Below are 13,532 nucleotides of genomic sequence, written 5' to 3'. Positions count from 1 at the left end.
CACGTTTCGGTATGTGTTTTTGCATTCTCTTTGTTCTCGTTCACAGTAGAGAGATCATCTGTTTGAACTTTTATTTAAGTGCCACGTTGATTAACCACAAAAAAAGTTTTGCACTCGGCAGCACTGGCATTTTTACAAGAGCGCGCAATAGCCGCACAAAGAATTGTTGGTAAAGTAAGCCACAGAATAACGCAATCTTGAGTTCGTTTTTTGCATCCCCACCACCGGACTGCATCGCAAGTTATTTCAAAAGTGAGGCGTGACAGAGGTGCACCCTAAAAGATCGAAAAGCATGATTGGCAGCATGCTCTGCTAATTTTTCCTCCACCGGGCAGATTCTCAGGTAGGCCACAGCTGCAGTGTGTGTGTGTATGTGAACGTGTGAGTGTGTGTGTATGCAGTCACTGCAGATGAAATCTCCCTTAAAAATTGCGACAGATGTTTCACCTCCGCACCGTCTCACCCATACGTCTGACACTTCTCGACTCCTACTCGGGACGGTGGGATGTACAAAGACACCCCAACATTTGCGCCACTCCGCTTTTCCCAGAACCCTCCATCATGGTGTGGTACCTTTAAACTGCTGACTCTTTTAACTGTTCCTCGTTTCTGATTGCTTGTATTGTTAATCATTGCTTTGAAACCAGAGGACAGCTTCAAGTATCGAGTTTGGTCTTGGCGGCGGAGCGCCTGCGCGTTTGGTAAATTGTGTTTGAATGGTTCGTAACAGGTGTGAGCGTATGTTTGTGTGCACTCTCCGGGTGAACCAGAGTCTGTGTCGTGCTTCCCTCCTCTCTCCAGCCCTCCCTCCCTCCCTCCCTCCCTACTCGAGCTCTCGCTCACTGGCTGGAACGATGAAAAAAAAAAAAAAGATTGCTCACGTACTCCACTGCCTCTCGGTTTCATCATCAACTTTTTCCCCTCTACTTCAGTTTTCCTCTTCTCTCCAATTCCCTCCCTCTCTCTCTCTCTCTCTCTCTCTCTCTCTCTCTCTCTCTCTCTCTTTCTCTGTGCAGATAGAATAAAAAAAAACTCTGCTGCTGTTTCCACAGTTCAGTCTCCTCCCCTTCACCCAGTCTGTGCCAAGAGAAGGAGGGATTTCTACTACTCACAGGATTTTAACCCTGTAGCACAACCGATTGGCTCAAGCTGTTTCTCTGCCACTTCAGTTTTTTCCAGTACGTCTTTTCCACCACTTCCCTAAACCTCGTCGCTGTGTTCTTCTGCGGTTTGGTCACCTCAAAACTCTTTCAAACGGAGCATTTACGGCAGCCGGAGGTTTGTGGAGTTCTCATCCTCGCCAGGGGTTAATGGATCCTCTCCGTTGCTGAGCTTTGAAAATGGCTGTATTCTGTCGCTTGTTGCGTGTCCCGGAGAAGGGAGGTGCCTGGAGTTCTATCACTTTAGCACCACCCTCTCTCTCTTTTGCCCTCCCTCTCTCATACGCACACATACAGTTCTTCTTTTTCTCTCTCTTTTTCCCTCTCTCTGAAAGGAGAGCGGGAGGATGGTGCGGTGTCGGAGCTTTTTCTGGGACAGGTGCCAATTCCAAACAAAAGACATAAAAAGGCAATGAGTGAAAGATGCTTCGATCGTAAGAAAGAAGTATGTTGCACGATGACACGAAAGAAGTCTGTGGCGAGCGTGTGCACATTCGGCTGAACAGAAATGTTTGAAGCTAAAATTTGAAGTACTTTTCTTGTCTCTCTATCTCTCTCTCTCTCTCTCACAAAACTCCTCTGGTGCTCTTCAGCCAGTGAAGGCATTTCAGTCATGGTGGGGGGGTGAAAAGGGGAGGGGGCTCAGTTTTCAAGCTCTTGAATTATTCATACGCCTGGGCCAATGCTGCGATCGGACTGACTGGGACATTAACATGCAGCGGTCATTCTGTTTGTCTGTTTGCTAACATTCCTCATTCAAAGACTTGTTAACTGCAAGACGGATGGACACACGTGTCTCTCGGGCTGCTTATTGTGACCAGAGCCTAGTCGTCCCGACTAGGGGACCACAGGCAGATGTGTAGCCCGGTGCTGGGGACACGCAGCTGGGGTGGGAGGATTGGCTTGGCCCCCCAGCCTTGTGCCTGCTGTGGAAATCTCACCGCCTCTTCTTCTCCTTCTCTCTCTCTCTCTCTCTCTCTCTTTCTCTCTCTCTCACTCTCCTTCAACACAGGGCTGGTGAAGTGAGTAGAAAAGGCCTTCAGCACTTGTCCTGGAATGTTTCTGTCTACAGACGCATGTCAATGTTATCGGGTAAGTTGCGAATATTTGAGTTTTGTGGTATTTGTACATATTTAGTTTGTTTTTTCGTTTCTCTGATAAAATTGTAGATTTTTTTTGGTGTCTTTAGAATGTGTGTGAAATATTTTTGTTATGGTTTTACGGGTTATACGAAAAAAAAAGAAGTGTTTTATAAACGGTACGATTCCTAAAGAAAATGGCGTAGGGGGTATGTAAAGGCAGGTAATAGCAATATGATGTGGTCTTCTGTAGTGAGGAAGTCGACCTTCCACTGTGCATAGTTTTGGGGCTAATGTTTTTGTGAGTGAGGAGACGTGTTCTTAAATCGTAAAGAGTTTTAAATCGTGTTATCAGAAAAAGGGTTTTACGAATCATCCTTTCATTTTCTGATGCCTTTGGAGTGCATTTACCAGAGCACTTCAAACATAATGAATGGACATCAGCTATTTGGGCCTTGTGTTTGATTATCACATTGTATTGTCATTCATCTTATGAACTTCATTGCGATTATTATTTTTTGTCATTTTTATATTATTATTGAATTGTAACACAGACGCTTATGGATAGAACCGTTGTATATGCCACGTCAGAGCTTAGTTTTTGTGCAGTTTTGCATTAAAATGATAATATATGTGACTGTAGTTTCCGTTATGTGAATGTATCAGTTAGAGTTGTTCTTGAATTTTTTATTTATTTATTGTTTATTTTGTTTTTTGGATGCTTAGTTTCGATAGGTTCGACATTAATGTTAAGGCATGCAAATTCAACTCAAATTCCGGTCAGTCTGACTCATATGTATCATTGTTTAAATTTACACATATTTAAATATATCGAACATGACCGTATTTCATTTCATTTCATTAGAGAACAATTTCTGCAATTTATACAAATTTTTACCTATGAATATACATATCAGTTGTACTTTTATAAGAGGCATTTGCTCAGTCTAAAACGTATTATTTTAAGGCTTTTATTTAAGAAATACACATTATGTAAAGATGTCTTTTAGAATTTTTTTATTTAGATTACCATCCTAATGTTATTTTTTTTCTGTCACACTCTGTCTCTCTTTCTCTCTCTAAAACACACACACACACACACACACACACACACACACACACACACACCCTCTTATTGGCCTCTTAAAAGTACATGATCTATTGGTAAATTCATGTTTACTGAACCACTGAGAATTCAGAATTTAACAGCAGACTGCAGTGTGATATTTAATTAGCATTTTACGTAAAACAGCATTGTGTTTCCTCAATTCATGTCATGTAGAATTTACAGGACATTAAAGTAAACTGTTGTGCTTTTTCGTTCAAACGAATGATTTTGGCAGTTTAGTAGTAGGAGTGAGAACACCAGGGGCAGTGCTGACGAAGTGTGTTGGCACAGAAATGCACATTGGTTGGCCCTTTTTTGGTTGTGAATGGAGTGTTCCAGAGATGATGTATAGAGTAAAGAACAGAGCAGGTGGCATCATCTAAAAAACGAAGAGGGGAGTTGGCATAAGAACGGAGATTTTAAGAATAAATGTACCCCATTTAGTCATGTATACCAAAGATTTTTTCTTCTTTTTTCTTTTTGTATGAAAATGATATTTATGGTTTTCACACAAATGCTGACTAGTTTATGTCGTAATTTGGATGCAAAATTTATTTTAAAAAAGGAACTGAAAATTACAGTTTTAAAGATTAGGATTTTCTGGGATATTTTTCTAAAATGTTGTCGTGAAAATAGAATGCATGTGTGTCAAACTGTGGCAAGGCATTCTCAGACATGAGACACCCACTCTCGCTGTCACATACAGACATACACACACTCTCTCTCACACACACACAGACACACTTGCAGCCATGTGCTCCATAAAAGACCTCTGATTCAGCCCTGAATAGAGTTCCCACGCCTCCGTGTGTGTGTCTGTATGTAATAGTTAAGGGTGTAGACCCCCCCCCGCCCCCCCCCCCCCCATGCCCACCCTTTTCAAATGATACTTGTGTACCCTATCTCACACACACAGTCTAGACTAAAGATGTCTCCTTCATTCTGTTTGGAGGTGTATTTTAACAGCTACACACTGTGAATTGATAATTAGTTCATTTCGGATGAAGTTCCAAGGGCGGAATTTAACACAGGTTGTAACAAAGTGATTGGATAAAAAAATTAGAAGACTCATTGATTCTTTAAAATGTCACCTTATAATTTACGGATATTTTTTTTATTTATTTATAATTTGAATTTTCAGTTTAATCTATAACTTAAAAAAACGACAACTGATCGCTTGATTTTTGTTTTTATTTCATTTGTTCGTTCTGATGGCTGTATGGAATTTCAGCTCAACAACATGAGATGATTTGCACTAAAAAGGAAATAGGAAAAAGGAAATTCCCAAAGATACAGTACTGTTCAAAACGAATTCATGACTTTACATGTATGTTATTGTAAAGCCAGGGAAAATCGTTGAATATTAATTGGTGCATTTTTAAATATTTCAAATTGTGAAATATGCAAGGACTGTATAATTATTAAATCGTACATCCTCTTTTTTTGTGTGTATATGTTTGAAAGAAATAAATGTGCAGACAAATACAGTTATAGTTAGATAAGATGTAAATTATGTGTGCGTATTCTTTTGAACATTTTCTATTTTTATCAAGCAGGTATAGATTAGTATTTTTGGGAATTATTGGTTTATGTTATTTTCAGTATCCTCAGGATACCAGCAGAAAGGCTGATGGACACTCGCATATCGGTGTGGTTGTGTCCAGTATTTTAAAAAGTTTTTAATCGTTTTTATGAACACGCATATTTGTTTCCTGTGAAACAAATCCTCGTTTTTTTTGTTTTTTTATTAGAAAAAAATATTGTTTCATTATCATTAGTCAACAAAATTTGAAAATGATTATTTCACTTGAATATTACGATTAAATTAAACAACTCTAATTTTCTTAGCGTAAAGTTCTTAGCGTGTTTTAGAGATTTAGATTAGCGTTTGAAGGAGTTAAAGAAGCTGGAGGGATAATTGATTAAGATTAGGTGCTTATATTTTTATGAGTTTCATGAACACACTTTTTTTCTAAATATTAGAAATATTGTTTGCAGTATTGCTAATATTTTTGTGTTACTGATCTATTTAATTTTTAAATGAAAATAGACGAAAGATAAATGAATCTTTGTGTGTGTGTGTGTGTGTGTGTGTGTGTGTGTGTGTGTGTGTGTGTGTGTGTGCCTCTAATTTTAGATTTAACAAGTATGACCACATAATACAACATTTTTTGAATGAATCTGTATGTATAACTCTAAATTAAACCACTGCACTTTTATTATTATTATTTTTTAGTAATTGGTTATGATGGCAGAAGTAGACAGACACGTTTTCTTTACGATAACGATTCTAAGCCAGTACACTCCTATAGACTCTATCGTGAAAGGAGTGGAGGACTGTTGGGTCATTTGGGGATAGCAGTTCTCAACTTGTTTCCCATGAACACAATAGGAGCCAGACGTGATTGGCAGGTGACAAAAGGTGAAGTGGAGCTGAGTAATTGCTCAACACTAAGATGATGTCATGGGGAAGTCTTGAGACCAAGAGCGGCTTGAAGTTTTAGCAAAGACTTTTGTTCTTTTGTGTGATTGTGATGGTTTGTGCTTTTTTGTCTTAATAAAATTTATATTCACCGCATTAAGGTTCTTCCATCAAAATGAACTATTCTTCATAAACGCAACAAAATAAATCCAAGGAGCCATGGCCTGCCCAGACAAAGCAGAATAATATTATGATACCGATCACTCGCGTAATCTGCGGTTTAAAGTTCAAGCTCAAAGTCCATTACAGACATTGTTATTCACACTCTGTTGTAACCAGTCTGAGATATCTCTCCCTCTCCGGCAAGTCACATGAGGTCTTTTTTTCTTTCTATGGTTTTGTTTGAACAAACATATTATACAAACACAGAAGATGGCTTTGCTTCTGGAGCGATGAAACAGCCAAGAGTTTTATTCAGTCAATCAGCGGTTCTTAAATTTAGTTACAAAATGTTGTTTCAAAGATCGTGCGATTAGGTTTCTTTTGTCGTATAACTTGTTTGTATTTGCAGTATTGACACTGAGCAAATAGAGATATAGACAAAGTGTAAATGTGCAATACACCTGAAAGTCAAACGATGAAAGAAAATAAGAATCACTGTTTAGCAGCCTTTCTGTGTACTGGGCCTATTGTCACTGAATGGCAAAAAACTGAGGGAATATAGCATGAGCGCCACCTTATGGCTGTTGGCTACTCCAATAGCTCTAAAAAGTTCCAGTAATTCAAGAAAGTAACGATCTATAGTTTATATCACAACTAATGTAAACTACAACCTGACTGCTTTTATCAGTAGCAATGTTTATAATGATCTGGTAATGCTCTTAATATTTTAGTAATCAGATGAGTGTAAATTGCTTGAGTGGTTTTGTGAAATATATTTGAAGCCACTCAGTAAATCATTGCTTTTAGTTATGGAATTGATTCTGAGTGAAAGTATCATCTCACAACAACATGTCAGTGCCTTGGTTTCCTTGGCTTTCTTTTGGAGTACGATCCCAGCTCTGCTGTAAAAGAACCAGCTTTAGATGAAGTACAGCAGACCGTTTTCCAAATGGACATCGTCCATGTTCTGTCGTCCGTTCTTCTCTTTCCTGTAGAAAACCATGAAGCTCTTTGACCATGGCATGTTTGGAAATACTTTAGTCATATTGACTCTTAGGTGAGGTGTCACTGTTCCATATTACTGTGTGATGTGTTAGAAATATTTGAGGTAATCAGAAAGCACTAGTAAAAAATGCTTTTATTGATACATTTTATTTAATTGAAAATGTCACATTACCAAAACATATTATCATGTTAACAATACCAATACAATACAGTATCATGTCAAATACTTTGAGTAAAACGTTGAGAAATTGAATATGTATATCAGATAGTTTTAGTATTAGGTTTGTACACCTTTTGTTTTAATAACAGCAGCGCTTGAGCTGCTTGAACTTCAAAAGTTTGTATAAAACCAGATGATCATGTTAATACAGATTTATCTTGATTTGAAGTGCACCTTAAGTTCTGTTTTGAAGGAAATCTGATCGTCTATACCCAGAATCATGCAATAATCACATCATATCACGGTTAAATATTGAATATATACAGTACAGACCAAAAGTTTCTCATTCAAAGAGTTTTCTTTATTTGCATGACTATGTAAATTGTAGAGTCACACTGAAGGCATCAAAACTATGAATTAACACATGTGGAATTATATATGGAATTATATACATAACAAAAAGGTGTGAAACAACTGAAAATATGTCATATTGTAGGTTCTTCAAAGTAGCCACCTTTTGCTTTGATTACTGCTTTGCACACTCTTGGCATTCTCTTGATAAGCTTCAAGAGGTAGTCACCTGAAATGGTCTTCCAACAGTCTTGAAGGAGTTCCCCGAGAGATGCTTAGCACTTGTTGGCCCTTTTGCCTTCTGTCTGCGGTCCAGCTCACCCCTAAACCATCTCGACTGGGTTCAGGTCCGGTGACTGTGGAGGCCAGGTCATCTGGCGCAGCACCCCATCTCTCTCCTTCTTGGTCAAATAGCCCTTGATGCCTTCAGTGTGACTCTACAATTTACATAGTCATGAAAATAAAGAAAACTCTTTGAATGAGAAGGTGTGTCCAAACTTTTGGTCTGTACTGTATGTATACATATATATGTATGTGTATGTATATTATCTCTTCATAAAAATAAAAAAAATCAACAAATTTGAGTTAATTTGAAAACAAGTCTTAACCTGAAAATGTATGTGTGTAACCACTGGCCCCTGTGAGGTTGGTGGCCTGTGTGAGTGTGTGTGTGTGTCTCTTACTTGTCTGAGGTAAACCACACTGCTGCCCATAACCTTACTCACTCATGCTGAACCCACCCGCTCTGACCACACACGCCAGTTCCCAAACACCGGGGGTGTCCTAATCCGCTCATGCACCCCTGTATACTGCCAGGGTCAGCAGCACAACAGACCACACAAGTCAAACAGGACATGGAGCTGATGTACTGACTTGAGTATGTGAACTTCATGCCTGAATAATCCTCTCTCTGATTCTTTCACAGATGGCAAACCCAGAAGGTGACTAACAACTTTTCTCATGTTGGTGACCTTGATGGTTTTGAAGGATCCCTGACTGAAGCTTTGGAGAAAGAGGTGATAGGGGCTGTGTTTAGTGCACAGCAGAGAGTGTTGAATGAAAAGCAGTTTAAGCCCACAAATGTACACTTCACTTCACATATCTGTGTCTTTCATCAGTTCTGTAATTTACCTAATGCTGTCAGTTACCGTCATGTGATTTGTTAGACACTGTGCAGTTGTTAGGCATTTTGTTAGGGAAAAAAGAAGGTAAACAGGAAATGGAAGATGCTGTTGCAGGAAGAGGACAAGAGAGACTGTCGTTTGGGGTGAGGTAGTAGGTTGTATAGTTTGAGGGTTTAACCCTTGCTGTCAGATAACTATACAACTTACTGTCTTTCCCGAAGTGACTGTAGTGCCATCACATGGAGGACATCAACGGGAAAGAAGAACACATTTCCAGGTTCCAGCAATAATGTGTTTATCAAAAATATGCTTTTGTTCTTGATGCAGGCTTAAATGTTTATCCGATATTTACAATAAAAGAATTTTAAAACATGATGATTCATACCAAACTGTCAGCGTTGCCAGCTTTGTTCTTGCTGCATCGCATACTGGTCATAGATTCACATGAATCCATATAGAGGACAGAATATGCTGATAGTGATGATAACAGTATGGCAATTAAAAGACAAATGGCAAATTTTATTTATTTCATTTTTGATGCTGTTGCAACATCCTTGAATTTCCTTCTGAAACTAAAAGTCTGCGTATTTAATGGCTTGTCCCTTTTCACTAATAGCCAGTAGCCTTCAGTTACATCACAGTCATGACTGAGTTTGATTGGACAAAATCAGTGCAGTGTTGCTTGTGTCAATTTTTTGGAAGAAATAAAATCATACACTGTCTTTTCGGAATACAGAAGCATGTGTGTGGGTTCAAAGCTAATAGGAACTGTAAAACTTCAAAACAGTATATATACAATATGTATACAATTAAAAAGGTATACGTAGTATACTGTATTTCTGACAAGAATTCAAAAGGTAAAAATGTGTCATTATGTTGTCGAGGAATATTCAGCAGTGATGTTCGTACAGGGTGAGGTAGTAGGTTGTGTGGTTTCAGGGTTGTGTTTTTGCCCCATCAGGAGATGACTATACATCCTACTGCCTTCCCTGAAGGGCAGCAAAACATCGCCAGACAGTTTTTTTGAAGTGTGACTGATTCTAATTATGATGATCTTACCATTAATAGCTGCATGAGGATTACATAGAGCACAGGTGTGTAATATTTAAACAGGAATAAACAGTTTGATATTTCAAAGATTGCCTGTTTTATTCTTTGCCTCACGCATGATATTGACGTTTATAAAGAATAAAAGCAAGAAATCTCTTTGAGAAATCTACGAGTTAAAGGAGCAGTACACTCAAAAATGAAAATTCTGACATTTACTGTCATGTCACTGAAAACATTTTCCTAGCATTCTGTGACAGAATGAAAAGTATTTTGTTCACTAGGATGTAATGAAGCTGTGGTGTTTTGATATTTTATTTGTTTGTTATTAAAAATGCAGTACAGAAGCAGGTAGAGAAGCATTAGCTGATTAGCTGATGTTAAAAAAAGCAGGGCTGTAGGCAGGCTGACCTTTCACTGCTGCACAATTTATGGGTACTGGCTGGCACATCTCCACAGGAGCGCACCTAGACTGGCACTTACAGAAGACGAATATGAGAATGTAATGGCCATGTCACCTTGAAAAAGTTGTGTTTCTTTGGAAATAGGTGTTATGCATGCTTATTATGTCAGCATTACCTGGAGGAGTGCAGCACAGTCAGTCTGACAAAACGACATTGTTATGCACATTACAATAATCCACAGAGGATAAGAGATTCATATTATTACCTTGAGACCACATCAGTGTTTCCCTTTCAGTTCTCAAAAGTTTTATTTTTTTCCCTCAACGACGCTATCAAACTAATAGAACTATAGTAAGGCAGAACTGTAATATCAATTAGGATTGGGCTTTAAATTTATTTAAAATAATGTTAATGAAAATCTTATCTTACTGTGACATGAGGCCAGAGGTTTTCAAAGGCAAAGGTTTACAGAAAAAAATCTAAAAAATAAATAATACAATTATTTTTATTACATTTTATTATAGTATTATAGTAAATAGGAAATGTTTATATATTCAATAAATAATAAAAATTTAATTTAAATAAATAATTAACAGTACAGCACTGCAGTGAATAGGAAAACTTGATAGGAAATGATACTTTATTGCCAGATTGAGAGCAACGTTTTTCTTGTATGACAATGTAATTTTCCAAATTATATTCAATACATTGGTCCTACTTTATATTAGGTATCTTTAACTGCTTTGTATAATAATCTTTAACTACTTTGTAAAATAATGGATGATTATATTTGGGGTGGTCCATGGCATAATGTCTTCAAATTTACACACGATAGCATTGATTAATTTTAGAATATCACCAGCAGGTGGCAGCAGAGGTGCGTTACTGTGACATTTAGTCGCCAAAGGTAATCCCTCTTAAGGGTAACTAAACAGACTTCTTGATTAATAAATATGACGAGATATTATTCAGGCGCATGAAATAATATCATCGTCGTCGATCTGGTGGCAATCAACGCGACCTTAAACCGGTGGGCGTGGCTTTCCTCTGATAATCCTGCGCCGATTGGTCGAATCCATAGGTGTGTGGGGAGGTGTGCGTTATCACGACCGGGACGGGCCGGAGAGCTCGACTGGGGTCAAGTCAGAGTGGTTTGACAGCAGATGTTGCGGTGAATTTTAAACAGGACGCTTGAGGAGTACTACAGCCTCCCTCGCACCACCGAGCTGAGTGTTGGCAGTGTCACAGAGCCCGTGTGTTTTATTCCTGCCTGCATGGCGGCCTGGGATTGGGAGGTAGACGCGCAGCTCATGTAAACAAAGCGCTTGTGTTGCATTATGATCATGTTTTATCCGGTTTTATGGCCGTAATTACTGTAATCGTAGGCTTTTAACTGGAGTAAAGTAAACATTCACACAAGAACACATGCCTGTGCTATTTTCACAGCGAGAGTCTAATTACAAACTCTGTAAAGAACAATACATGCGCGTTTGCTAGAGTTGATCAAGATTTTAACTCTTTTTAAACTGTTGCATTTAACTACATGCACTGGGTTGGTCTTTAAATCTTCACACTGAGTTAGTTAGGTGTTATAGTGATATTATAGGCCTATTAAGTATCTTACAACACTTTTACCACAGTGTAAACATTAACGTTGATGTAGTAATGTGAACTAACATAATCATGCACACTTGTGTATCACTTATAATTTCATAAACAATTTGAATTCTGTTTAGAATTCCATTTAGAACAATATAATAGATGTAATTTAATTTAATCTAGGCCTAAATAAAAGTACTTTAGAGGATATTACATTTCTAATATAATATAATAATTACCAGTCAAATTTGATGTTTGTTATAAAAATGTTGTAAGATGTAATAGGTTTTATGAGGAATATGTCAGATCCACAGTATGCTGGCTTGAAAAGATGAAAAGTTTTAAAGTCATCTTACCTGAGCAGCAGTGTTATTGTAGTATCACTGAGAAACTATTGTAGGTATTAATATTGTGTGTGTGTATATATATATATATATATATATGAAATAAATTGTAGTTCATGTTTAGTATAATTTTGCTGTTTTTGTAATTTTAATTGGTTTTTTTATGTGTTTTTACATATATCTCATTTTATTTCAGTTAATGTTTATTTTATTTCAAGTAACACATTTTTATATATAGTTGATTTTAGTTAACTGTAATAAACCTGCTTTTTAAACATCTTTTACATAAATTAGTCCCACTTGCTCACTGTCCCTCATCTTGAAGAATTCATTAATGAATAATTCTGTACGGTCCTTAATGTAATAATTTCAGTTCCTGTACACTGACATTCTCTGCAACTAAATGAGATCCCAGTGACATCCAGTGCAGCTTTTGTAGCCCACATATCAGTGACCACAGGGCCTCATGAGCTCGTCCATTCTGTCCTGTTACGTAACATGCTTAAAGGGTCACACATATCTTAACGCCCCATGACATCTTCCCAGTGTCTGACATCACTGTGTGGGCTCTGAGAGTTTGAGATTTCTCAAAATCAGATCACAAACAGTTATTTTTCTATGTGATGTTATATTCACATTATTCACACTTTGTGTGTTTCATTATATAGTGTGTATACAGAAGCATTAACCCCCCATTTAGCTGACTTTCAAATTAGTTCCCTTCAAAATGAAGTGATTTTATAGCCTTGTCCATACTCTTATCTCCATGGCCAAGTTTCTTTCTCTTTCACCCTCTTGGCTTTGTGAAACACTCATTATCATACATCATCTATAAGATTAGATTAATGCAGATTTGTGGAGAAATTATCATATTTAATTTGTCGTAACACAGACACAGACTTTTGGCCATGACTGTATCAGCAGGTTAGAGAAACATTCGGCCTACATGGATGCACCTGCTTCAATTGCCCCATGTTTGCATTTCAGAATCCATATGAAGCCGTCTGCCTTGACGTAATGTCTCTCTGTAGGTTGAATGTACTAAAGAGACAGGATGTTTCCCGGTGTGTGGAATGAAGACATTCCTGCCCTGTCGTTGAAATCCTAGCTGTCTTGATTCTAAGCGCATTCATCCAGACATTAATGTTCTCTTATCTGCGGCGTCCATTTGTTGGTGTGACGCCAGCCAAACTCCTGAACGGAGAGAAGCAGGCATGCAGGGTGTGTGTGTGTGTGTGTGAGTATGGATTCGGACTTTGGCCCTGGAAGGGGTGAGTGTATTTATTGGCAGTTGGTAGAGCAGAATCATGAATCGTGATCTGGTAAGCACTGATTTCATTCCGCTTTGCTCTGCATTTACGTGATGATTTGAATTGTGCTGTCTGCTTTAAGCATAGGCCTCACAGCTATTGTGTGCATTTCTGCTTCGACACAACAACGGTGTGCTGCTTTGTTGTAGCTGTATTTGAGTGATTTAATTAAGTTTATTAGAGTGATTTAAAAAAAATGCGTTTAAACCACGTTGTTGTTGCTATTCATGTTTGTAAAAAAGTTTTGCCTTTTTTAG

General features: G+C 37.9%; 1 protein-coding gene across 4 annotated transcripts in view; it reads left to right on the top strand.

Moving 5' to 3' along the window:
• The window catches only part of pparaa (peroxisome proliferator-activated receptor alpha a), a 54,001-nt gene that overhangs the window by 26,741 nt on the left and 13,728 nt on the right, over window positions 1–13,532 (top strand). The window contains exons 3-4 of one of the 4 annotated variants that reach the window (XM_059505300.1): window positions 2,173–2,252; window positions 8,373–8,463. The gene's annotated coding sequence lies outside the window, so the exon portion shown is untranslated. Of the gene's footprint in view, window positions 1–2,172; window positions 2,253–8,372; window positions 8,464–11,138; window positions 11,335–12,217; window positions 13,288–13,532 lie in introns of those variants that run through there. The other 3 variants (XM_059505302.1, XM_059505298.1, XM_059505303.1) reach the window with 3 other exon arrangements.

The sequence above is a fragment of the Carassius carassius genome, chromosome 22, assembly GCF_963082965.1.
Source record: "Carassius carassius chromosome 22, fCarCar2.1, whole genome shotgun sequence".
Lineage (NCBI taxonomy): Eukaryota > Metazoa > Chordata > Actinopteri > Cypriniformes > Cyprinidae > Carassius > Carassius carassius.
Note: the sequence above shows the minus strand (reverse complement) of the source record. Positions and strands in the feature narration are given on the sequence as shown.